At 48.2% G+C, this 27,039-nt stretch overlaps 1 protein-coding gene across 1 annotated transcript in view; it reads right to left on the bottom strand.

Moving 5' to 3' along the window:
* The window catches only part of PPP1R16B (protein phosphatase 1 regulatory subunit 16B), a 102,762-nt gene extending 78,183 nt beyond the window's left edge, over nucleotides 1-24,579 (bottom strand). The window contains exon 1 of the mRNA XM_067708130.1: nucleotides 24,357-24,579. The gene's annotated coding sequence lies outside the window, so the exon portion shown is untranslated. The remainder of the gene's footprint in view (nucleotides 1-24,356) is intronic.
* Between the last annotated feature and the right edge of the window lie 2,460 nt (nucleotides 24,580-27,039).

The following is a 27,039-nucleotide window of genomic DNA, read 5'->3' as shown; positions in this document are numbered from 1 at the left end:
AGACCCAACGCAGCCAAAAATAAATAAGTAAATAAATTCATTTTTAAAAAAAGGATAAACATAAGACAATGGCAAGACTCAGCAGGAAACAAGCAAACTGCCCTTGGTTGCCTTTTGTTTTGTTCTGAGTATCTTGCAATGCTTTTTCAATTAGTTAAGCTTTTAATTTTGAGATAATTATAAATTTACATACAGTTGTAACAAATAATGTGGAACGATCCCGTGCAAACTTTACCTAGTTTATCCCAAAGGTAACATCTTGCAAAACTACAGTACAGTGTCGAAACCAAGAACCTGACATTGATACAATCTATCAATCTATTCAGATGTCCCCAGTTTTATATGTACTCATTTGTATGTATGTGTGTTTAGTTTTAAGCAATTTTGTCACAAGTGTAGGTTTGTGTATCCACCACCAGAGTCAAGATACAAACAGTTCCATCACACAAGGATCCCTCATCCTCCTCTCCCAATGCACTCCTGTCCTTGCCCTTGTCAATCACTAATCTGTTCTCCATCTCTTGAATTTTGTCACTTCAAAAATGTTATATAAAAGAATCAGACAGTGGGTAACCTTTTGGGATTGACTTTTTTCACTCAATATCCCTTGAGATTCATCCAAGTTGTTCTGCATAACAGTAGTTCATTCCTCTTTGGTTGCTGAGTGGTACCCCCACTTTATGGATGTGTCCCCGTTTGTTTATCCATTCACTCATTGAAGAGCATCAGGGTTGTTTCTAGTTTGGGGCTAATACATTCATGTACAGGTTTTTGTGTGAACATAAGTTTTCAATTCTCTGGAGTAAATACCCAAGAGTACAAGTTTCATAAGAAATTGTCAAACTGTTTTCCAAAGTGGCTGTACCATTTTTTCATTCCCACCAGCCACGGGTGAGTGATCCAGTTTCTCTGCCAGAATTTGGTGTGCTCACTGTTTTTTAGTCATTTAGGTAGATATTCGTTTTTAAAAGTAAGGAGCTCAGAAGAGTTGAATTCACAACCATGCTGTATCATCATGATGGTCAGAACTCACTGGGAGCTAGTGGACCACATATTTACTTTCCCCCACTTCTTCAAGGAATCAAACAGTGAAACCTGCCCTGTGATGAGCCCTGGTTCAGAGATGGATTGGGGATCAGCTCTGCCTTCTAGGAAACCCAAGTCTGCCTGTCTGTCATCTATCTGTAAACTAATCTAATCCTTCTGATGACCTAATGAGATAGATACTATTATCATCCCCATTTCACAGATAAGAAAACTGAGGCACAGAGAGATTAAGTAAACTACCCTACATCACACAGCTAGAAAATGGAAGACCTTTTCTGCCTAAGGTTATCAGAAAAGGCTCTCCAGAGTAGAAGGCAACTGAGTTGAATCTCCAAGGATGAGTAGTCCACCAGGTGAAGAGGGAAGACCTGGGAGCTTGGCAATGTACAAAGGCATGGAGAGGTGCTGGACACCATGGAGGAAATTCTGGGAACCAACACGCACAAACATGGCTGGAAGTGGATGGGACTGCCCAGCCCAATGGGAACAGAAGTCTTGTGGGAAGCAGTGAGCAACCTGTGGTACAAGGCCAGACAACCAGAAAGTCCCCTGTGGTCCACATCATGTTTGTGTGTTTGCTTGATTGGTTTTTGGCCCACACCATGATTTACAGTATTGTCATTCATTGCTAACTTTTAAAACTTGAAGATTTTATATCCAAAATCAGATTTTCAGCTTTTCTTAGAACATCTCAGTACCTGGCCACACTGGGCTCACGTGGCAATTATCAGCAGGTCTGGAGTAGGACTGTCCCCTTTAGATGGGGCCCATCTAATTTCCCATAGTCCCCACTACCCCCCCATTACTCCCACCTGACCTCCTTCACTAATTGGCATCCCTTGCTAGCTCCTATGGTCATTTCAGTTTGCAAGCCCTGCCTTAGGCGGAATGAGACAGCGGTCTCCAAATATCCACAAGTCCAATCTGCACAAGAAAGAGAAGATAGTCTGTGAGTCTCCCGGATGCAGAACAGGACCAAGACATAGAAGATCAGTGGTGTGCACCAAAACCAAAACAGGCACCTGGCCCCCAGAGCTGTCCAACAAGCAATTGAACAAGGGCTTGTGGTCCAGTGGCTGTCTCTGGAGGTGGCAAGTTCTCCGTCACTCACCGGAAAATACAATTTCTACTGATGACAGATCAGCCTAAGTGTTCTGTACAGTTTCTTTCAGCCCTAAGATTCTGTACACAGATGGTTACTCATTTCTTCATTATTAAGTATTCACTGATCACCTACTAAGTGGTAGGTACCAAAAACATGCTAAGACTGAAGATAAGAATAATCATATCAATCACCCTGTTAAAGCCCTTAATCCTTTTCCAAGAACTTCCTCAGCTATCATCCCAGCCAGGTGTTTCCCTAAGTGTAGAAAGAGAACCCATACCCAGGGAATTTTCAAAAGTTCAGGACAAGACTTAATATAACATGGAATCAGAGACACCAAGTTACCTCCTTTTCATTTCTTTTTCAGTCTATCAGATTGTCTCCAGAAGAAAATGCTAATAGTTCGTGGCTAATAGACATCTTTATAACCATGTTTATAATCGTTTCAATTTCCCTCCTAAACAAAGAGAAAGCAGGCCTCAGGCTAATAGCCTTGGGCAAGAAATCGTATCTAAGACAGAATGTAATAACAATGACTTTTTTTTCCCTGTGGATTTGGTTTCACAGTTAGTGTTTATTTATGGTAGTGAAATAAAATTTCCTTTTTAAATAAATCTACTTCAGTGGAAATCTTACAAGGTGGTAGCAAAGAAAAATTAAATATTGATGGTATTTCGTGCTGGCAAAAATTGTGATTGACATTTGGGAAACCGTCCTGGTCACTGATCCTCAGTGACAACAATCTTATAAAAGAAGCACTCATAGGAGCTCATTACTTCATCTGTAAAATATTTATTGGGCGTCTATCACATGGCCAGGACTGCACTGAGAGCTAGGTATACAGCGGGGTAAAGACAGGTACAGTCCCTACCCATTGGATGGATGACAAAACAGAGGCACAAGGGAGTGGAGGACATACTCACGGGATACAGAGACTGAGCAGTAACTTGAACCCTGGGCCTGACTCCCAGTAGAGTGCGCCCTCCTTGGGCCTCAGGGTGGTGGGCCCCATGCAGATGGAAGGCACTCACTGCTGTGCCTTCCCTGGCTTGGACAGTTTGCCTGGGTAAAGGAATTAAGGGCAGTTGCCCAGCCCCCTGGAGAAAGGTGAGAACAATGCCTCCCAAGGGCCAGAAAAGGGGGCCAGAGCACATTTTCTCTGACTTTGCTCTCTCTGCCAGCTCCCACCCCGCTCGCCCCTCTGGGTTCCCTGGAGCTGGGGCTCCAGGACAGCTCCCTCTTGACTGTTGGTTTTCAGGTGACCTAGTTTCCCCCAATAGACCCACACACCTCCTCCCACCCCCGTCCAAGAAAACCCTGCTTGGTCTAATTACAGAATTGCCATCGGTGCTGGTAACACAGCAGCTGGGCAGCCCCCAAGACAGGGCACTGGCCTGGGTGCTGGGGCAGCTCACAGAAGTCCTGGCTCCTATGAGCTGTGGACTGGCTCCCTCGTGAGACCCGGTGCCCCTGTCCGTAGTTCCAGAGGTAGCCCTGGTTGGTGATGGGGACACAGCCCAAACTGCCAGAACCCAGGAGAGCAATGGCATTATCAACTCTTTTTTTTCTCTCTCTCTCTTTTAAGGGCAGGGGAGTTTTTATTTATTTATTATTTATTGGCCGCTGCGCGTGGCATGAGAGATCTTAGTTCCCCCACCAGGGATTGAACCCATGCCCCCTGCAGCGGAAGCGTGCTGCAGCCTTAAGCACAGGACCGCCAGAGAATTCCAGGCATCATGAACTCTTAAAGGAGATCCCCAAGGAGGGCCTCACTGGAGGAAAACCAGCTCTACGGAGACATACTGAGCCCAGTGTGTTGTGGGAGCATCCGGATGGACCATCTTGAAGAGAACTGGGCGTGATGTGGGGACGCGAGATAATGGAATGGCTGGGCTAGAGACGCGAGTGGGGGAGGGGTCCGCAGAGGCCAGGTTGGGGTGAGGTTATCCAGGAAGTGTGTGCGCTCTTAAAACAGGAATCAGAAGCAAGGGGAAAACAAAATACGGTACTCGATAATTTTTCCAACCAGTGGCTGTGTCAGGTCTGGGTGGATGAACCAAAGTAGCCCGATTCTGGGCAGCCCCAAGTCTGAGGCCAACGCCCTTGACCCTCAGTGAGGCAGGAACAGACAGTTGAGGTAAGCCTTGATTCATCCTCTGACTGCTGTTTGACGAAGCTGAACCGGATTCCTGTTGGTGTATCCACTAACCCTCGCTGCCGCAGAAAAGGAAAAACAAGCAGTGTAGGGAAGCAGGGGCTGCGCTTGGGGACGAGGTGGAGGCGGGCTGGACAGGGTGCACTACAGAATCCCTCCCCTCCCCCAAAATGAAAAGAAGGCTATTATATAAGAGTGTTGTTTGGAGTATGATACGTCTCTGAGAAGAAAGGCATGGGCCCATTGAAATACACAGCTTGGTGATGGTCTGTGTAGTTCCCTCAGTATCACTCCGTGCTGATTGGCCAGAGTCCACGAGCAACGGCCTAAGCCCAGCCAGAGTGATTGGTTGGGGGGAGGCACATGACCTAAGCTGGACCAATCAGAAGCTGTCTCTTCCCACTGCCCATTAATTGGAAGCATGAACCCTAGTTGCCGCTGGAAGCCGGCCTTTGGATAACGCCAATACTCGGGAGTCAGAGGAGGGAAACAGGGTCCTTTAATTTAGGGACCTCTGGACTTTATCTCCTTTATTATTTAAGCCAGTTGAATTGATTTTGTTACTTGTAGCCAAAAGTACCCTAACAGACATTTATGCTACTTTTAGGGATGCAGGAATGGGCGCCCCAGAAGGAGGCGTTGCCTGAATCAGAATGAGTGGTCTCTTGCTGGGGCATGTCACCAGATACCTCCACTTCCCCTAGAATGGCCATCTTATGGCCCTCCAGGCCCAAGCTGAGGGCCCGCCTTGAAGAAGGGTGGGAAGGCCAAAACCAGGTTTCCACGGCAGCCCCGCCCCCTGAGATGGGGGGAAGGGGACCCAGGCCTTGCGACGCCTCCATCCCAGAGGAGCGGCTGGTTGACACATCTTTGGACTCGAGCCCAGTGCCTTGAGAAAAACAACACGAAGGAAGGTGAATTCAAATTGAAGAGACTTTAAAACATGAGTCAGACAGTGCCTCAAAGTTCACACTGCTAACAGAAAACGTTAAGAGTTTTTTTCTCGTTCTTCAGCTATTCTTCTCCACCGAACCTTGGCAGCACCCTGGAGGAAGGCCGTGAGTGCTTGCGCCTCGTGCTTCCTGTACCATTGAGCACGAGGGAAAAAGCAAAACAAAACGCTGCACCGGCTTTCCCTGCTCCGAGCTCACTTGGGACCCACTTTCTCTCCTAAAGGATGCACACCTCTGCCCTCCCTCAGCACGTTCCTTTGAATAATAGCGTCATTTCCCCTTTCCTGCTCACTCCCCACCCCCCAGTATAAAGATGCTTTACTCATGAACAAAGAGACTTCTGGGGCCCTTCGTGCTCCAAAATCTGAATTAGAAATTAGCCTTGTCCCCCCCCCCCCCACCAACTCCATTCTCATGGGATTTTGTAGACTTTCTGTTCTACCCCTGCTGTGATGAACCTTCTAGATTTCGTGCACAGTCATCCTAGACAGACACCCTGGTTTTAAATCTGTTGTGGGACTCGGGTCCCTGAGGGTCTGCTCCTTAGCTCTGCCTCTCCCAGCTGTGCTCCTTCATCCAGACCTCTGAGTGGTGGCCCTGGGCTTGGCCTTGATTTGTCACTGTTCTCTGAAGCCCACTTACTATAACCCAATTTGGCAAGACCTTGGGGGGTGGGGGGCAGGGATGGAGGAGAGGGGAGGGTGGCAGGACTCGAAAACCACAAGTTAAACAAGAACAGAGTGATCGATCAAGCAACTAAAGCACCTTGAGTTCTCTCAGGAAAAGAATCATGTCCAGCATTGAGATAATAGCCCAGCTGACCTCTGTCTGAACTGGCTGGGCCATTTTGGTAAAATAGGACCAGGCCTTAATGAAAGCCATGAATGAAAGGATTAGCTTTGTTCTCTAGAGGACAGAGTTGGGATCATAAACAGGCAAAATGAAGAAGTAGGATCAGCCTGGCACTTTCCTGGCGGAAAGTGGTTAAGACTCCATGCTTCCACTGCACAGGGCGTGGGTTCGATCCGTGGTCAGGGAACTAAAGATCCTGCGTGCTGCGTGGCGCAGGGAAAAAAAAAAAAAAAAAAAGTAGGATCAGCCTGGAATGAGGAAGAACTGTCTAACACTGGTGATTCAAAGCCCAGCCATGGTGTGATGCTGAGGTCCCCACCACCAGGAACACCATGGTCACTCTTGAGGCTGCAGAGAGAGAAGGTCCATATTGGGTTGGAGGTGGGACTGGCTCAGTGAACCCCAATCCCAACCTGGCAGACAGATCATCTGTATTAGCAGTAAGACTCTATCGTGTGTATTTGCAGCCCAGCACTTGGTAACCACCAGGCTAGACAGTGTGGAAGAACCATTGCAAGTAGATATTGACTGACGATGTTTTAGATTCATTTCTACTTGTGAAGGTGAGGCAGCTGTCTCAGACTCAGCTCTGAGAAAACTTCAAAGGAAGCCACAGCTCGAAGGGGTGAAGGAAAACCCGTGAACACAACCATCTTCCATGCTGAGCTTCTCTCCATGAAACTGAACCCACAGAGAGGCCCACCTACTTCTGGGTAAGAATGCCACTGTGGAGGAGGCTGCAGGGGACAGAACAAAGGTGCCAAGGATGGGGCACATGCAAAGATGACATGATGTCTACGAACACATTAGTCAGTCACAGTCACGGTGCTAAACCAGCCAGTCTTCTGAAGAAGCTTATGTAATAGCTAAGCACGGGGAAACGGGAGTCAAATTACACATACTGCTTCTCCAGGCTTGGGGGTGTGTGGTCCACCCCCTCCCTTGCAGAGAGATAAAAACTCCCTTTGCAGCTAGAGGGATCATTTTCCAAAGGAGGCCACGTGTGGCCACAGAATGCCCTCCTGGTTTACACGTTGATTAAATAGGGGATGGCTATTCACACTGACTAAGGCTGGAGTGGCCTCTGCCACCTCTGCCTCCCTCTCTCAGCATGACCTCCCTGGACGAGCTTTCCTCTGTTGTGCCAACTCTTAGGTTGGTGGTGGCTTCTTGGAGCACTTTGAGGACAGAGGTTATGAGGCCACATGTGATAACAGGAGGAATGAGGGCTGTGATTGATTAGTAATGTCTGCCACAGATAAAGGCGTGGGAATTGGCTGCACGCATACTGAGCATGCAGCTCTGTTCTCCGTCACGCTTGCCTACTTGGATTTCAATACTTGCCTTTGCCCCATTGTTCAAAATCCTCTAGTCTCAAACACAGACATCTGGAAAGTTATCAGATTGAGTGGAAGGGTCCCTCAATATCAATATATCATTCAACCAAGAACAAAAGTCACTGTGGCCTCAGTGGTAGACAGGAATCAAGAATATCTTAGGTTCTAGGAAGAATTTCTCCAATAACTTGCACTAGGGGGTAGAATGAAGAACTGTCCTCCATGACTCCATCCCCTTAAATTGACCGGATCCTGGTTCTAGGAAGCAGTATGCTGAGCCAACATCAAGCAAAGGTTGGCAGCCCCTGTGGGAATTGCCACCCCTCCCTGGAAAGTAGGGAGGTAAGTGTCCTGCTGGTAACTGGATGGGGTTAAAGAGGGAGGGGCAGGAATCACTATCAGCCAGGGATCACTCTCTCATCCATCCTAGGCATCCTGGGTTTCACAGCATTACCAACATAAAGGAGGAAGGGGACTGTGGTCTGCGGAAGCCCCTCTCTCCACTTCAGAAACCTCAAAGATATCCCTGGCGAGCTATCTCCTTCCCTTGAGCCAGGGGTGTTCTTAGCCAAGTAGGAAGTAGCTGGGATGGGAATTTTAAAAAGCTTTTCATGTATTTTGTTCATGGAGGTTTGGAGAATAATTCCAAGGAAACGAGAACAATAAAAAACAGAGCGTTGGACTCAAAGGAGAAAGTCCTACCCTGGAGGAAGAAAGAATGAGGAGACAAAGGGCTAGAGCAATGCAGACAATGGGTACCAATTAACTGCACAGCCAGTAAGTGGTGGAGCTGGGATCCGAACCCATGTCTGTCTAATTCCATTGTCTACGTATATTAAAGGAGAAGGAACCAGGAAAAAACTCTAAAAGAACCACAAGTGCTTTAAAAGATCTTCCTCATGAAACACAAGATTTCAGAAAATCCAAGGTATTAATCATCAAGGAGATAAGAGGACATTGCGACTAACAAACCAGACAGATCAATTGGTAATAAAGCAAATACTTGCTGAAATCAGTATAGAGTAAAAACATATGCTTAATGAAACTAAACATAAGTGGGACTTCCCTGGCAGTCCAGTGGTTAAGACTCCTCGTTTCTAATGCAGGAGGCGTGGGTTCGATCCCTGGTCAGGGAACTAAGCTCCCACATGCTGCATAGTGTGGGCCAAAAAAAAAAAAAAAAAAAAGTAAAATAAGACCGATCCACTTAAAAAAAAGAAAAGCGAAACTAAAACATAAGCATCTCAGAACCTATAAAATATGTAGATGAAATGAACCCAGAGATAAAGAATGCAGGGTAAAAATGGCAGCTTCTGTGCACAGCACATCTTCCATGGGTCCAATTCTTTACATGTAACATCTCTTGGAATCATTGTGCCAACTCTGCGGTAGGTGTTGTTCCCCTTTCAAAGAGGAGAAAACTGAGACTCAGAGAGGTTAAGGAACCCATAAGTAGGGCTATTCCAGTTGTCTATAGCTGGCATCTTTTCTGATTGCTCAGTCATATGCCATGATGGTTATTTTTTATTAAGTATTTTTATTAAGTATTTTATTAAGTATTTTTTATTATCTCCCCTGCTTGAAAATAGAGAAAATGTCAGACAGGAAAGATGGGCCACAAAAGCACGACTAGAAGCAAGAAGAGAACCCTTTGCAGGAAAATAAATGAAATCTATGCAGAGTGAGGATAACTGATTACAGTCATAACTTCCCTTACTATTGGAGCTGTCATCACCTTTGGAGGCTTAGGCAGGAAATATAAGTATCTCATCCTAAATTTCATAAAACTCTGCCTTCCAAACCCTATGAGCTCAGCCCCCTATGACTACTGTTCGCTTTCTTGGTGAGCACTTTCTCATTTTCACTTTACCCAACAGCTCCCAAACCAGATTCATAACAGCAACTGTCTTCTCTCCTCTACTCTCTGGGAGATGAAGCTGTCAGTAGAATAAATCAGGAAGTTTCCAGACCCTCTGCATTTGGGTAAATGAAGTTTCCATCCAATACACAGGCTTTGAAGTCTCTCTGTATGGGATCTGTGACCTTCCAGGTCACCATGCAGAGAGAGGCAGGCTGTAGTAACCTGCCTTTACATTGCTTTCGTTCCTCCCCTCTTTGATCTCCAGCCAAAGTCCCTTCACTTTGATTCCCTCCTCTTGGCTCCTCTTGGGTGTACAGAACTCCAAGCATACCTCTGCTTCCCCTATGACCCCTTATTCCATTGAAAATTCTCCATAAGCCATAGATTCAATCCCATGAAAGTGATGTTACCGTCACAATTGAACTTATCTCCTCGTGTTGAAATCTCAGGTTCACTTTGTTAGAGACTTTGGTCTACACTCAGAGCCCTAATATAATTTCAATCCTCTCACTCATCATTTTCTCCAGCAAATTGCTAAACACTCTTTCTATTTTGTGCCTGATGTCAACGACAAGTAACTAATTTCAGAATTTTCTTTGGGCAGTTTTCTCCTCTAATTCACTTCCACTTTTAATTTAAAGCTGCATTCATTTAACCAATCAACAAATATTTATTACCATCTACTATGTGCTACGCCATAAAGCATGGGGGTCCTAAGGGTCCCTTAATGAACAAAACTATTGATCAGAAAAGTTCTGCTCTGGTAACGGCAGAGTAGCTCTTATTGGACACACCCCCTCACATATAACTATTGTGAACTCTACACACCACACACACACACACACACACACACACACACACACACACACACACACACAACCTATTGGAAGGCACTAAATTTGTTCAACCACAAGCAGACAGAAACCGGAGGGGAGCCAACACATGAAAGAAAGAAATTTGCACTAGGTGAATTCCATGTTTTTGTAGCTTTTTATCCGAGGGCAGGCCCCAGTCAGTGTTGTACCTGTTAGCTACAACCTGGATGAGAACCTTTGCTCTTACCGTTTGAGGAATTAAAGGACAGAGTTCAGGTAACTACAGTTGGGAAGTGAGGAGAAAGCATCCCAGAAAAGAGTCGCAGATGGTAGCCCCAAATGCTGAGTATAGATTCTGTCCAAATCTCTCTGAATGCTGCATGTGCAGGGCAGGTTCCAAGCAGCCCAACTAAGGCTAAAAGAACTGAAGAAAGATTTCAGCTGCTGCCTACCCAGGGGGAAACTGAATTTAGAGTTTGTTTGGTCAAGTTAACTGATTTTTTTAAAAGTCATTACTGTTCTGAGGAACATATAGAACCAAGAGTCTCTTCAAGTCTCATTCATGATGTTCAAGATGTAACCTAAAATTATTAGAAAAAAAAAAATTTTTAAGGCAAACAGGAAAGGGACTTCCCTGGAGGTCCAGTGGTTAAGACGCCATGCGTCCACTGTATGGGGTGTGGGTTCAATCCCTGGTCGGGGAACTAAGCTCCACATGCCTCAGCGTGGCCAAAAAAACCCAAACAAAAACAAAAAACAGAAAATATGACTCAAACTCAAGAGGAAAGGCACAATAGAGATCTATCCACAAAATGACCCCTTATTTCCTTTAAGGGTATAAAGGAAAATATGCTTGTAATAAACGAATAAATAGGAAATACCAGCCACAACACAGAAACCACAGAGAAGTAAAACTATTCATCAGATTAGCTAAATCCACACCAACACCTTTCTCTGCATCCATGTGAGTTGTGCTTTTCACTAGAGCCAGTTACATAGTTCTAATATTGACTTCAATGACTGTTTTTTTTTTTTTTTTTTTGGAGCACCTTCCAAGTGCCAGGTCTTGGGCAAGCTGGGAGCAAAAGTACAACATAAAATATTAAATCCTGATCTCAAAGACCAGATATTTTCATCTGATGACATCTGTATAGACGACTTGTCACTTCTCATGTCCTCCTTTCTATTTCAGGTCTTAAATTGGAAGAAGAGATTGAAGTCCTGTCATGGGCTCTTCCCAGCTTCCAGATCACTCCTGATGGAACCATTTGCCCACATAAAGCACACATGAATGAGGCACAGGCTGTCAGGTTTAATACACCTCTACATTCTCCTTCCACAGCAAAAGCATCCTCCCCTGCTGATTAGACAGATCAGATCTATAAAAAACTCTGGGTAGAGACGTCAAAGAGAGTCAATGGGGAGGCACCTGCCATTATAACACCTCTTTATACCGTTCCATTAATGCGTGTTTTGCTTTTTCAAAACCTGTCAGGAAAAAGGTTCTCAAACTTGGCTACAAAGTTGGAATCATTTGGAGATGCTGGGAACTTATATTAAGATCACAGAGCATGACTACTATATGTCCACCAGAGTGGCCTTTTTTTTTTTAAAGACAGAAAATACCAGCGGTTGGCAAGAATTCTTATAAACTGAGTGGGAATATAAATTGGTACAGTCACTTTAAAAAACTGCTCAAGCAATATCTTCTAAAGCTGAACCTATGATGCCCTATAATCTAGCAATTTCATTCCTAGGAATATACTCAACAGAAATTTCTATATACATTTACCAAGAGGCATTTACAAGAATGTTGACAGCACGATTTGCAATAATCCCAAAGTGTAAACTATCCAAAATGCCCACCAACAGTAGTTTGGAAAAAAGATTATGGTGCACACACCCAATGGAACCTAGTCCAGCAGCATGGATGAGTAATACACAATTACACTTGACAATCTGGATCTCTCACATTGTTAACCAAAATAAGCCAAACACAAAAATGCATACTACATGATTCCATTTATGTAAAATTCAACGACAGGCAAAAGGAATCTCTGTTGTTATCAATCAGAATTGTGGTTTTGGAGTCGGGGTGACTGGGAAGGGACTGAGGAAGGGCTTCTGAAGTGCTGATAATATTCAGGTTTTTGAGCAGGATATGGCTTACCTGGGCATGTTCGATGTGTGAAAATTCATTCACTTAGGATGTGGGTACTTTTCTGTGTTTGTTTTACCTTAATAAACCATTAAAAATGTTTAAAATACGGGGTTCCATCTCAAGAGATTCCAGTTTAGTTGGTCTGGGGTGCAGCCATGCATTGAAATTTTTAAAAAGCTCCCCAGGTGGGTCTAATATGCATCCGAGAACCACTGTGTTAGAACTTGGCAACCCTCTTGACTATTTATTTCTTGGAGCAGAAAGTGCTGCTGCTTCTCCAGAAAGGTTAAAGCAGGATGTTTTCTGTGGAACACTAGTAGCTCCAGAGGAGGTTAACAGGTGTTACATGGAAAAAGGGTTCCGTGGTGAAATAAACAATTTTTAAATTTTTAATGATTAACTCTTTTTGAACACGTACTACATTCCTGGAGCTAAGCTAGCTGCTTTATCTACACTATCTCATTTAATCCCACAATAAGCCTATGAGAAAGGTACTATTAATCCTCATTTTACAGAAGAGTAAACTAAAGTTCAGTGAGGTTAAGTAATTGCCCAAGGTCACACAGCCAGTAAGTGACAGGGTTAGGATTCAAATCCACATTGACCTTGACACTGAAGGCCATGCTCTGAACCACTGCCCTGATTTGCCTCTCCAGGCAGCACTTGTCTGCAGGACTTAACAGAGCTTCCACTTGGCTAATGTGAGCTGTGGGTTGTCAAGACAGGAACATGGGAGGCAACACTTCCCAAAATGGTCTCCTTGCCTCCATCTCTTACCTTCCAACCCACAATCCACACCACTGGCAGAGTTTTCATTCTGCACCCAACTCTGATCCTGTATTTCCCTTGTAGGGAAGCCTATAATGTCTCCCCAGTGCCTGTAAAGTCTAAACTTCTTAGCCTCAGAGACCAGACCATCCAGTATCTGGCCTTGACATGTTTAGCTTTACCTCTGGTCATCCTAACCTCCCTCCCACCCTCCCCAAGTCCACTAAACACTCAATTTTTCAGCTACACTTAATAGGTCTGGTGGATTCACACGCCACAATGGTACCCACCATTGGCTGAGACTCTGCTATGTGTCAGGTACTGCCCATAAATTAACTTTAATCCCCACAAGGAGCCTTTAAAAACAGGTCTCATTATCTCCAGTACATAGAGTAGGAAACGGAGGCTCACCTTGACACGCCCAAAGTCACAACTAGTGAGTGGCAGAACTAGAATTTCAACACAGATTTAGATTTCTCCTCTACAAAGCCCATGGAGTTGTCTCTCTGCCTCACTCACCACCTCACCTTCATTCATGCTGTCCCATGCAGTGGCAGTACCCTTCTTTCCCTCCACCTGCCAAGCTTTTCCTTGTTCTTTGAGAGCTAGCCCAAGTGCTGTAATGATAATATCTATCATCTCTTAAGTGCTTTCCAGGCACCGTGCTCAGCACTTGACTTGCCTCGTCTCATTTACACAATATTGTCTCCATGCTCCTTTCATTCCCTCCGAATTGTTCTTTATCTGCCTTGTGCCAAACGGGTTCCTCTCTCCTCTTTAGTTCCAAAGCATTTGACCACATCTCTGTTGTGGCTCTCAACTAGTAATTGTTAGTTTCAGATCTGCCTCTTCCATTGAACTAGATGCTCTCGAGAGACAAGGAATAGATGTTATTCAACTTTTCATCCCACCCTAGAGTCACCCAGCATGTGGTAGATTTTCAATAAATGGAAGAGGGTAGACAGGAGGGTGGGAGACCAAGAGACTGAAATTCACTGACATTATTCCATCAGTCGTATCATAGGGAGTGGTCCTCTGACTTGGAGCCAGAGCTATAGAATCAAACCAGACAAAATAGACCTGGCTGTTGGAGGAATGTGGGGGCCAGACCCAGGATGTACCTTACCTGGCCCCTGCCTTGCCATCCATGAAAGGATGAGTTGGGACCGTCTCTGGCTCCACAGTCTTTTTTCAACTCTGCATGCTTTGCAATTGGCTCCAGAGATCCTGGCTTAGAAGCTTTGCTGTAAAATGATGGTTAGTTTCATTCCACAGCACTGTTTCAGATATTCTCAGCTGCTCCTTGTCGCGTGTTGTTCTTAAGGTATTGCGGTGAATGAAGAGCTATCCAAGACAGGTAGCCCAAAGAAAATGCATAGCTAAGGCGTGGCTCCCGCAGGTGGGAAGATCAGGTGGTCATTACCCCTTTCTAAATGGATCTATTCTTTTTGAGTAGGAGGCCCTTTTACAAGACACAGACATCTTTGATGCTTACTCATTCATTGAACGCCCATTCTGTGCACCCAGTCTACAGTGGGCACTGTTCAGAGCACGCATCCTTGTAACCCCTGGAGTAACCGCCAATTCATGCCACCCACATCCAACTTCTATGAGCTCCAAGGTTGTGGATTTTTAAAGCCAGCCTTCTGTTCCTTTGCTCTCACTGTTTCTGGACTAACATACACGTTTGTCCAGGTACGAGCGATTGGTCATCAGCACCAGCTGCAAACTCAGCTGGGTTTCTGCACAGCCTCCCTCAAACAAACCTCATTAGTAAACATGGAAACTACCACAAAGTCTATTTCAAAATTACTTCTCCCTTCCTAGCTGCCCATCTCTTCTGCTGCCACCACTAGGGGTAAGCAGCATGATTTTTCTGCTTCTAACAAGTCATTTTCTTCTGAGGATTTCAAGTATCCCCACTCCCACCGGGACATAGTGTATGCTGTATTTTACAAATTCGTTTATGATAGTCATGAAGAGGTTATCGAACAGAACTTAGCTTACACATTTCTCTAGCACAGCTTTGTTCTTATTTTATTTGCCCACTTGTCTGCTTCCTTCAGGAGACAGGGACCAACCGAAGGGAAGGAGCTGGTTTAATTTAATTTTATGTCTCTAATTCCAAGCATCAAGCCAAGTAAAATGCAGTTCTTGAATATTTAACAATCTTTATGTAGCCACGGTCTAAAGGGTCATAAAATCTGAAATATTGTGGAACTTGACCTAGAAACATTCTTTCTATTTTATTCCTATCTGACTGGCAAAAATTAAAGTTACTCAGTGATGGAGAACGGGTTGGGGCAATAGGCATTCACACACATGGTTGAGGGAATAGAAATTGGTTTTCGGGACTTCTCTGGCGGTCCAGTGGTTAAGATGCCACGCTTCCACTGCAGGGGGCATGGGTTTGATCCCTGGTCAGGGAACTAAGATCTTGCATGCCGTGCCAAGAAAAAAAAAAAGAAAAATGAAATTGGTTTGGCCTCTTGGGAGGACAGTTTGACAATGTCATAGTTCAAACTGCAGGGAATTTTCCTTACAGAAAAAATCATACCAGTGTACAAAGATACATGCTGTGTAAGCAAGGATGTCATAGCATCATACACTTGTAGTAGGAAAAAAAACAAAATAATCTTCACTGCCAGCAAGGGACTAGAAAACAAATTATGGTAAATTTTTATTACGGGAATATCATGTAGCCTTTAGGACTGAGGTATATCTATATGTGTTGACATATGCTAAGATAAATTAGCTGAAAAGGGAAGTTTCAGAAAAGGGTTGTACAGATGTGTTAAAAAGAAAAAAGGATAAACATGTAAATGCATGTGGATTTGTATATGCATAAGAAATTTATGGAAAGACATAAAACATTCAGGGATTTCTTCTGGAGAAAAAGAAATGAGTGGATGATGATTGGGGAAATTTCCCTTTCCATTTCCCACATTTCTGTACGGTTTGAATTTTAATAATGAGTTTGTCTTCTTTTTATAATTAAAAAGCATAAAATACAGCAATAAGAAAACAAAAGCTTGATTTCATACGTTAAAAAAAAAATGAAATTCTGGAGAAACTCTTCCCTGTTTCTTAATAAGGCAATAGGCAATGACTCTAAAGCGTTTTTTCTCTGCCCAGTTCATGGGGTGGGGGTGGGGCGATGATGACTACAGAGTTCCAGAAAGGAATCTGGGGACAGGAAAAGTCACCAAGAAGACCCAAGAGCCCTGAAGAAAGTAAGTGTGAGAATGTGTGCCTTCTACTTGCTCTTGGATGACAGGAAATAAAGCCAGTTCTGACTGAGACTCTGAAACATTCTGGGAGCCAAGAAATTCTGAGAACTCGCCAGGCTGGCATGGACACTGGGGTCTGTAACCAGCGCCAAGAAGCAAAGGTTAGGAATGCCTAGGTAAGTAATAGACATAAGTAACCAGGGTGAACAAAACAACAGACCCAGTCCCCTGGGATGTAAGTGACACAGGGCTCTGCTCGCCTATCCCCTCTGCTCTGAAGCTATGACTCCCAGGGACTGACTTCACTGACACTAATGTAATAATTATTGTTGGTATGTATCGAGTACATCCTATGTGCCAGACACAGGCTAAATAATCATAGCCTCTCATACGATTATTATTCCGATTTTACACACTGGTAAATTGAGGCTCAGCAAAGTTAGCAAATAGCTTCTCAAGGTTACAGTAAGTGGCAGAGGCAGGGATCCAACTGAGGTCTGACTCCAGAGCCAGCCAAGGTCACTGCTAGCCTTTCCCCCATCTGGGGAAGAACTAGAGAAAGGCACTCCCTCAGGGCAGGGACAGCTTACGAAGTGCAACAGCATTTTTTGCCCAAAGTCAGACAGCATCATGATTAAGTTAAAGGACTTGGAAGCTAGATGTCCTGATTCAAATCCTGACTCCACCACTTACTGGCTATGTGACAAGGGCAAGTCATTGAACCTCACTTTCCTCAGCCGTAAAATCAGGGTCGTGGTAAGGTCACCTCTTAGAGTTGCTAGGAGGACTAAAAGTTAAATAGTGCTTGGCTCATAATAAGTACTAATTGTTAACCATTATTATTAATATTAAGAAAAAGATGGGGCTTCCCTGGTGGCGCAGTGGTTGAGAGTCCACCTGCCGATGCAGGGGACGCGGGTTCGTGCCCCGGTCCGGGAGGATCCCAGATGCCGCGGAGCGGCTGGGTCCGTGAGCCATGGCCGCTGAGCCTGCGCGTCCGGAGCTTGTGCTCCGCAACGGGAGAGGCCCCAACAGTGAGAGGCCCGCGTACCGCAAAAAAAAAAAAAAGAAAAAGATGCCCTTCCTTCCAGGTAGATGCAACCCTGCAGGGTACAGAGCTAGGCAAGCGGCGCGGGCTAGCTTTAGGTCCCTCCCTCAGCCGTGTGCCATCAGGCTAAACACAATGCTACAACTTTACACCGGGCCTCCTGAGCAATTAACTTCCACGTGCTGCCAGCTCTTCCTCTTGGCTTCCCCTCTGCCAGCCTGGCTGTGAACCAGAATCACCTGGCACACCTTTTAAAAATACAGACTCCCAGGGTCCCACCTTGGCCGGTTCTGACTCAGGTAGGCTGGGCTAGGGCCAAGGGATCTATCTGTGTGTTTAACAATCCCCAGGTGACCAGGTGACCCAGGAATAGTGTGTCCCCCGACACACGTTTCTGGAAGTGCTAGAAGCCCCTCACACCTGTTCTGGCTGTTTCCGTTGCTCCTTGCGGGCAAGCAGCCTTTCCTTCAGGCTTGGTCCCAGGTCTGGGCACACAGAGAAGGGGAGCAGTAAGTCCGCTCCCCTGCAAACCAGCCTGCAGAGCAGATGGCTGGGCGAACAGGCGCGACAGGCTAAATTTGCTTGAGTGGGTGATACCAGGGACCCCTCACCTGTAGACTTGGGCTTCCCCAGACCTTTGCTCCCCAAAGTGCAGTTCACAGACCAGCAGAATGGCTCCCCCTGGGAGCTCGTTATAAATGCAGATGCTCAGGCCCCAGACCTAATGCATCAGATTCTGCATTTTACAGAAACCCAAAGGCTGTGAGCAAGTTTGAGGGCTGTGCTCAAGATTCCTTCCCCCATCAGAATAAGTTCTAATCCATGCACACCTCTAACCTGTCCAAACACCCTTTGGGGCCGCTCTTTTCTTTCAAACTCCCAGAGAGCCCTGGAAAAGCAGCCTGGTCCTTTCAACAGCCCAGATCTAGGCTCAGCAGGATGAGGCTCATGATGAACCTTTGCTTTAATGAATTATTTCAAAGCTCACATGAAAATAAACCTTCCCACTAAATTGAAAAAGAGACAACAACTCTGGCCTCTATGATTCTGGGGCGTAAAACATTCCCTTCTTTTGTATAGAGTCGTGACCCCTACTTCCCTGGCCAAAGCCATCCAAAGACATCAAACGCTCAAAGAAAACAAGCCATGTCTTCCTATTGGCCAAGCTTCAAGTTATCAGGCAGATTTCACACTGGAGCTTGACCTCATTAATCCAAGGCCTATCACACTGCTGTAAATGTCAGTGGAAAAATAGCCATTCAGTGGGTTTCCTTCATTCCACCAGAAAGGGAAAAAAACAGGAAGCTGACAGCAGCTGCGCCCCAGCTTGGCAGATCCCAAGGGCCCAGCCGACAGGGCGTTCCTTATGAGCACCTACATTCCCCTGCCCCAGCCTGCTTGTCCAGATAAAGGTGGGTCCTGCGTCTATATGAGCAAAATGCAGCGGTGATCGTAGCAACAGTGCTGATAATTCGGGCCCCCTAGCACCTGCTCGGGAAGGAAAAGAGCTTGGTCTGGATTTCTTTGGCCTGAATGACCAGTTGGCTGTTCATCATTCAAGTTCAGCTGAATCGCTTCGGTCCATTCAAACTGTCCTGCAAGCCAAACCTCTGGGACTCCAAGGGACATAAGGCCTTCCAAGTACTCATTCATCCCTTTAATGCATATTGGTTGTCTCCTGTGTGCCGGCCATCGTGCTGGGCAACTGGGGACACACGGCTGAATGAATCAGACACAGTCACTGACCTTAGGGGCCTCATGTCCAGTGTAAGCTTTCTCAATTTCGGCACTATTGACATTTGGGATGGGACAATTCTCTGTTCTGGGGGGCTGCCCTGGACACTGTAGGATATCTTGCAGCCTTCCTGGCCTTGACCCACCAGATGCCAGTAGCTCCCCGCCCCCTCTGCACTTTCCCACTTGTGACAACCAAAAATGTCTCCAGACATTGCCAAACTGCCCCCAGTTGAGAACCACTGGCCTAGTGCGGGGGAGACAGAGTAAAAGGATAATGACCAGAGATAGCCATATAATCGCAATTATGCTAAGAGCCATGGAGGGAAATTTTGTGGATACGATACCAATATATTTATGATGTGGAAGTCAATTTCATGCGTGATTACATCCCTTATGACAACTCTGAATTGTATATATATACACATACACGTATATGTGTGAGTGTGTGTGTGTGTGAGTGTGTGTGTGATCTGTATTTCCAGTTGAAGAAATTGAGGTGCAAGGAAGTGAAGAAACTGGCCAACACCCAAAAGCTAGTGAAAGGCAGAGGCAGGATTTGAACCCGTGGCCCTGAACTTTGCCTCCTGTAGAAAAGGAAATTCGAGCCTTTGTTTTGATGTCTTCTGTAAACAGGTAGGGTGTGTGGTCACGTGATGCTCTAACCAGCCATCCTAAAAGACTCGTTCCTTCCTGGGGTCACCGTGGAGCGCTACTGCCACCTGCTACATCAATCAAGCTGCAGACTGCCTGCGTCAAGGCACGTCCGTGGGGCCTAGCGGGCCAAGGAAGGAAGCCCTGAATTCTGAGACATCCAAGAACAGCTCCCCGTCGCCAAGTGCCTGCACGCAGGGCCTTCCCAAACATCAGGGCTGGGAGAGGATGGGGCAGTCCCCAGGGACCCGGAGCGCACCCCACTGTGATCCATCGCCAAGATGCCTACAGCCCAGCATCCAGGGCTACTACCAGACATTCTGCAGTCAGCTTTAGGTATTTACCAAGGGCATGCGCGAGGTGGTACACATAGCACAGAGCAACTTCGGAGACCTCTAGACATGAGTTCCTGCCGCTTATGAGCTGAGTGCCCTTTAGCAAACTGCCTCATCCTCTGTGCCTCAGTTTCCCCTTCTGTTCAGTGGGGATAAATGCATCTACTTCAATAAATCAGTATGAGGATTCGATGGCAATACGAGCAGAGACCTTGGTCAGTGACCAGCATCCAGAAAAGTACTTGGTACCTTATTATGGTCGAGGGAACGAGAGCGTGACGCTTCCTCCACCCACATCCCCTTCCTTCAAGAGAGAAACGTCCCAGGAAGAGAGAAACAGGCGCAGAAGTAGCAAAAGCATCTCTGGAAGAAGGAGGGGACCTCTGTGCTTTCCAGGTAGGAGGAAGAGGAAAGGACAGTTCATGTACTGGCAAACGTGCACAGACCAGCCCTTCCTCGCCTGCAGAAGTTAATTCTAGACTGCGATCAGACATCTCCGTTAGCTGCAGGGGGCCTGCTTTGGGTGAGCAAGCGTTTAATCATTCGGGACCCCTTGGCAGGATGGCCTTGCTCCCTGGCCTTGCCTCCTGCCCCTCCCTAAGTCACACCCTACGGGGACGGTGCTCCAGCTATAACTCCTGCTCACTGCTCTCCGAGACACTCAGCACTTTTAAGCCTCTGTGCCTTTGCACAAGCTGTTCTCTTGGCTCAGGCTGCCCACCCCCCTACTAGCCACCACCTGGATATCTGTCTCTGAAGGGCTCAAATGTGCCCCTACTGCAAAACTTGCCCACCTGCAATTGGTCACTGCAGACTAATAATAATAGCAACCAACATTTGCAAGCACTGATTAATATCTAGAAGGCTCTGAGCTGAGGTTTTTGCCCATGTGGTCTCACCATTCTCCTCACATCACCACCCTAGAGGTAATGCATCTGTCCATCGCCACCCAGCTACAAGGTGGCAGATTCAGGAATGAGACCTGGGTTCGTTAGCCGAGCCCACCTGTTCATCCATCCCTCGACTCCTCATTCCTCTTCTTGCCAGTGAAGCTGGGTCCTCACTATCACCTTTTGCCCCTAGATTGAGAAGCCTGAGAGCTGCCTGATTCATCTTGAAATCCCTCGCTAAGCACAATAGCTAGAATGGAGTAAACATCTGTTGAACGAATCAACAAATGCTGCAAAACGGCAGCCAGATGAGAAAAGCTAAATGACAGACTTCCTAGAGACAGGCCCATGCTGGACTTGAACTCCCAGAAATCAGCAGCACCCCCTCCAGGCTAAGGGGCTTTCCCTGTCCTGTTAGCTAGAGGCAGAAGAGTTCTGACATCCCCCAGATTCGGGGGGTGGGGGAGTGAGGGTGAGAGGGGGGAACCTGTGAGAGCCCAATGCAAAGGAGGAAATGGTGGTGATGGTGATGATAAACATGTCCTGCATTCCTGCCCATACCAGGTGCTGCACGAAGCACTTCCTGTGCATCACGGGCTCACAGAATCCTCACAACCCCACAGAGCAGGCATTACTATTATACCTATTTTACAGATGAGAAAACGAGGAGTGAGAGAGAGTAAATAATTTACCCAGGTCACAGAGCTTTTAAGTAGAGACCTGTAATTTGAACTAGGCCTATCTGACTCCCTTGCTCTTCAAACTTTGTGGCTTTCTGTAGGAGGCAAGTTTGTCCAAGTCCTCCTTAAATCCCAGTGTCTGGGATGTACTCAGGATAAAGAAGGTCATCCTAGCCTCTGCTGGAAGAATGCCACTTGGGACCCACTGTACACCAAGTGCTTCAAGTCCTGGGTGCAGGTGGCATGGAGGTGGGGGTGGCTAGATTGGCACAGGGGTCAAGGTTGGGTGAGGTTCCTGATGGTCCAAACACAGCACAGGAATCCAGGTATGTGCCTTCCGTGATCCATAAAGCCATTCTGGCTGTAGTCTCTGTTGGTTAGAGAATGTTGACGCTGGGTATGGAGCAGGTTTTGAGAAGAACCTGGGGCCCTAGTTTCCAAAGAGTCCAAATGAATTCTGCAGAAGGTTACTGCCTTGGGGAAAAACCCTCCTTTCTGCGTCAGCATCCTCTTAGCCCTGTGGCTCAGGCTCCCGAACAGACGTAACAGCTGGATTAGAAACGTAACCTCCACTCCAGCATCAATTACCAAAGAGAACGAAGTCTGAGCATGCACTGGGTCTTGCCTGCCATGTCCCTCCACGCCAGGAAAGATTCAGAGGGCGCAAGGATGCAAGGAGCCCCAACCCAGAGCCCGCCAATGAACGGCACAGAGGGAGGAGACCAAAAGAGGGGTGAGCGGGATCAAGTGGTCTTCCTGAAGGAAGACATTCAGAGGCTGGCAAGAGCTGGGACCAGGAGAGGGGTCAGGAAGGTTCCAGGGAGGGGGATGCTGTTGGGTAGACTCCAGTTCACAGCAGAGTACGAAATTGAAGGTCCAAAGTGTCTGGTTGACATCTTGCCTCCAACATCCTGGCGGCAGGTGGGAGATGAGGGGCTGGGAGGCTGTGTGGGAAAGTCCGGGAGCAGGCTGAGAGCTGAAAGGTCTCACCAGCGCCCACCAGCCGCCCGCAAGCTGCCTCTTTATGACAGAGCAGAGGGAGGAAGATGTGGAAACTCCCCCAGCCCCTGCAGAACCACCCACCAGGGCTCTACTTCAGCTCCTGCCTAAAAAAGAGACACGCCCCACTGCAAAGCGTTCTGAGAGGCGCTGGTATTAACAGCGGAGCGCTACCGCTGCCGAGCTCCGCTGCACCCAGCACCTCACACGGTCCTCTCCCCATCCTCCCACGGCCTGATTAGCCCCGTTTCCTAGAGGCAACTGAGGCTCCGAGGCCAAGGGCCTCGCTCTCGGGCAGAGAGCTAGTCACTGGCTGAGCTAAGAAGCTTTATGGCCAGTCTCGAAGGAGGCCTCCCTGATGGAGGGTTTTCCTCCGGTGCTTCACCAGACACGGGCAATGGCAGGGCCCACAGGGAAGTACCCCCGCTGGCCGAAGTGGCCAACGGCAGGCCCCTTCCCGGGGGCGCCCTGCGGGCAAGGGCGCCTGATACCTCGGGGGTCCGGGTCCTCCACAGAGGGCGATTCAGAGGCGGCACCTGGTGCCCGGGGCCGCTGAGAGCTGGTGGGCGCTTCTGACAGAACAGGGGCCCATTATGTGGAATCCAGTCACATGGGCGCGCAAGCAGCTCGGTTTTCGGTTCTGAGAAGCGCTTATGGAGCCGCGTCTCTCTCCTCGGGCTCCAGAGATGCCCGGGAGCACCGGGTCTCGGGTTTTTCGCGCCGCCCTCCCAGGAGGGCCAGATTCAGAGCTCCAATTATCCGCCCGAGGCTGGGAGCTGCATCATCAGCATCTCCCGCTAAGCCGGTCCGGACTGGAGAAGAAGGAGGCGGGGAGTCGGCCTCAGGGAAGGAGGCGGGCAGAGAACGCCCCCCCACCCCTGGCTCTCCACTCGGGACAGTCTGGACAGTTCAGTCTGGGCGCTCCCGGTGACCTTGGGGAGACCCCTCTGCGCGACCTCTCCGGGGAGGGCTGCACAGTTTCTGCCCATCCTAGGCGCTCGGGGGCGCTCCTACGGCAGGAGTCGATGCGCGGGACTCGGGAGGGGAGGAGAGCTCCAGGTGCGGGGGACCGAGCCGCGGGCGCACGGCTGCCCTTCGGAGAGGCCGGGAACAACCACGCGCGGGGTCTCCCCGGGGCCGCGGGGCGCTGTCAGCTGGATCCCGCAGGAGGCGGGTCTGCACGCGGGGGCGCCTGCCCTGGGGACCTTTCCCGCCCAGGCAGGAGCCCTCTCGGCGCCCTGCCACCGCCTGCGGGGAACAAGCGCCGCCACGCGAGGGGGCGGCGCCCCCGTGCCGGGCCCGAGGCTGGGCGCCGGGGCTGTCTGGTGCTGGTTGTGGCTCCTTCTGCCCGGCATTGCGCCCCCCGGCAGACGGCGGCCCAAGAGCCCAGAACCCGCGAAGGAGCCCCCTGCCCGCCCCAAGAGCCGGCCACGGCGGCCGCAGCCAACAACCTGCCACTGCGCCCCGTACCCCGGCCTCATCTCTGGCGCGCAAGACCCGGGAGAACGCCCCCACCCCAGCCCGACTCTCGGGTCCTGCGCTCCCGGTACCCGCCTTTCCAGGCTCCCCCCACCCCCAAATTACCTTCTGCCGCCAGCCCTTAGCCAAAGCTCCACACACACCCCCAGCCAGACCCTCAGAGGCTGGGACCGCCTCCTCACCGCGATCCTCATCCCCCGCCCTGTCGAGCTGCAGAACGCAGGGAAGCAGGCGGCGCAGCGGAGGAACTCACCCGCTCTCCCGAGCCCTGCCCCGGGCGGCTCCCGGCCGTGGCTCGGTCCGTCCGTCCCCGAGCCGCAGCTGCCAGTGCGGCGACAGAAGCCTGATCCGCACGACCGCGAGCCTCCACCCCGCCCCTCGGCTCCTCCCCCGAGGCGGGGCCTGAGCTCGTGGGAAGGGAGTGGGCGCGCTCTACCCTGCCTGGCCGACGAGGCAGCTCCAGGAAGGGTCCTCGCGTCTCTGGGTGCTCCCCACCCCTTCACCACCCTACCCTTTGAGCAGCTGGAAATTGAAGGTGGATGAGAAGCGACCAGGATTCGGAAGAGTTTTCCTTACGGGCTTCCTCCCACCCTCCAACACTACTAGCTTGGAAAGGGGGAAGCCCAGGACTGGATTCTTGCTCCCATTTGATGGAAGAGCATCAGGAAGCCCAGAGAGCCGCAGTAAACCACCCAAGGTCACACAGCATTAGTACAAGTGCCAGCAATTCAAGTCTCCTACCTTGAAGCCTGAGTCAGAAGGCTTCCTAGGACGTCAAGGAGCCCAACCAGGCCTTGCCGTGGGGGCAGGTTTGTGTGATCAGGTCCCCCAACTGAGGGGTGGGAGACGAGAGCCAGACTAGTGGGAGTATGGGGACCGTGGCCTGCGACGTAGAATCGCGTCATTTACTCTTTCTGGGAAGAAAGGAGGTGAAGCAAAGGAGGAAGGAAGTGGTCGTACCTCCACTGACGTCTGCCGCTGTTTGGGAGGTACCGGATCTAGAAAGGGGCTGCCTCCCTGAGATAAAAAGTAATACACACCCGGTGGCTCCTATCATTGAATTCAATCCTCTTTCCTGGGCTGAAGACCCCTCCACTCAGCACCATCTTTTCTTTAGAGGACAGTGGATTTAACTATCTTTAAGTTGCTGTTGAGAAGACCCTTCTCTCCACCCCACCCCCACCCCCCAGGAAGAGGAGAGAAAGTTAACAAACAAAAGGGGAAAAAAATCCATCCCCAAACATTCTCTGGAATCCACACTCACTGAACGCGGGCTTTAGAACAATAGAGTTCTCTTCTGCACAAAGGGCCTTGTTTCCTGAGCTTTCTCAGCCTCCAGACTAGAACCCTAGGCACCCCAGGGCCAGCCAGTGGGGCACAGAGAAGGTTTAAGTTTGGGGAGTTTCAGGGTGATACCCAATTAATTCAATTCCATTTCTTGTTCAAAGAAATCCCTTACTTATTATTATATAGCAACGTTCTTCTGAGGCTGACAGTATAACCTGAGTTTAGTGATTTCCTGTTTGCTGAGGAAACTCCGTGACCTTTCTTGGGGAAGTGAAAACCTCTGGATTGGGCTTATTCTGGGCCCCCAACCTCCCCAGTTTCTCTGAAAGCTCCTCCCCAATTTGACCCCTGGCTTCCTCTCAGATCATTAATAATCCAGTTGTGAATGACACCGTTTCAGAAGAGCAATTAGAGAGCAGGACAGGTAGGGAAGACTTAAAGTGATGTTTAAAATAACCCAAGGGGATCATTGTTCGCTGCAGAATGTTTCCACTGATTTATCCTGAAGAGCTGTGGGCTGAGAGGGCGGGAATCCGTCTCTCCAGGGCATGCGCAGAACTTGGAGCCTGCTTCCTGAAATGATGCCTTGAGTATGGGTCCAAATCCCCATGCTGTCTGTTCATTTACACTGCTCTCAATGTTCGATATCCAAAGTTCAAGTATCCTCAGAATCCGGTGGAAGACTCACATTTCCTGATTTCAAAACAAAGCTACAGGGCTTCCCTGGTGGCGCAGTGGTTGAGAGTCCGCCTGCCGATGCAGGGGACGTGGGTTCGTGCCCCGGTCCGGGAGGGTCCCACGTGCCGCGGAGCAGCTGGGCCCGTAGGCCATGGCCGCTGAGCCTGTGCGTCCGGAGCCTGTGCTCCGCAACGGGAGGGGCCGCAGCGGTGAGAGGCCCGCGTACCGCAAAAAAAAAAAAAAAAAAAAAACAAAGCTACAATAATCAAGACAGTGCAGTACGGTATAAGGATAGTCACGGATCAATGGAATAAAACTGAGATTCCAGATATAAACTCTTATTTTTATGATTGATTTTCAACAAAAGTGACAAGACAATTTAAAGAATAGTCTTTTCAACCAGTGGTGCTGGGACAACTGGATTTCCATACGTAAAAGAATGAGGTTGGACCCCCTACCTCACACCATATACAAAAATTAAAACAGATAAGGCTGAAACATAAGAGCTAAAACCATGAAACTCGCAGAAGAAAACATAGACATAAATTGTGACCCTGGATTAAGTTGTGGTTTCTTAGCTATGGCACCTAAAGCACCAGCAACAAAGGGAAAAAATAGACAAGTCGGACTTCATTAAAATTAAAAACTTTTGTGCTTGAAAGGACACCATCAAGAAAGTGAAAAGATAACTGTAATGGGCTGAATTGTGTTCCCCTAAAATTCACATGCTGAAGTCCTAACACTCAGTACCTCAGACTGTATCAATAATTCTGTTTGGAGATAAGGTCTTTAAAGCAGTGATTAAGTCAAACTAAGGCCCTGAGGGTGGGGCCCTAATCCAATATACCTAGTGTCCTTATAAGAAGAGGAAGAGGCACAAGGGATGCTTGCACAGGGGAAAGGTCATGTGAGGACCCAGGAAGAAGATGGTCATCTACAAGTCCAAGAGAGAGGCCTTGGGAGAAAACAAA

The sequence above is a fragment of the Pseudorca crassidens genome, chromosome 15, assembly GCF_039906515.1.
Source record: "Pseudorca crassidens isolate mPseCra1 chromosome 15, mPseCra1.hap1, whole genome shotgun sequence".
In the NCBI taxonomy this organism is placed as follows: domain Eukaryota; kingdom Metazoa; phylum Chordata; class Mammalia; order Artiodactyla; family Delphinidae; genus Pseudorca; species Pseudorca crassidens.
The sequence above is the reverse complement of the archived record's forward strand: the minus strand, read 5'-3'. Positions and strand labels throughout refer to the sequence as shown.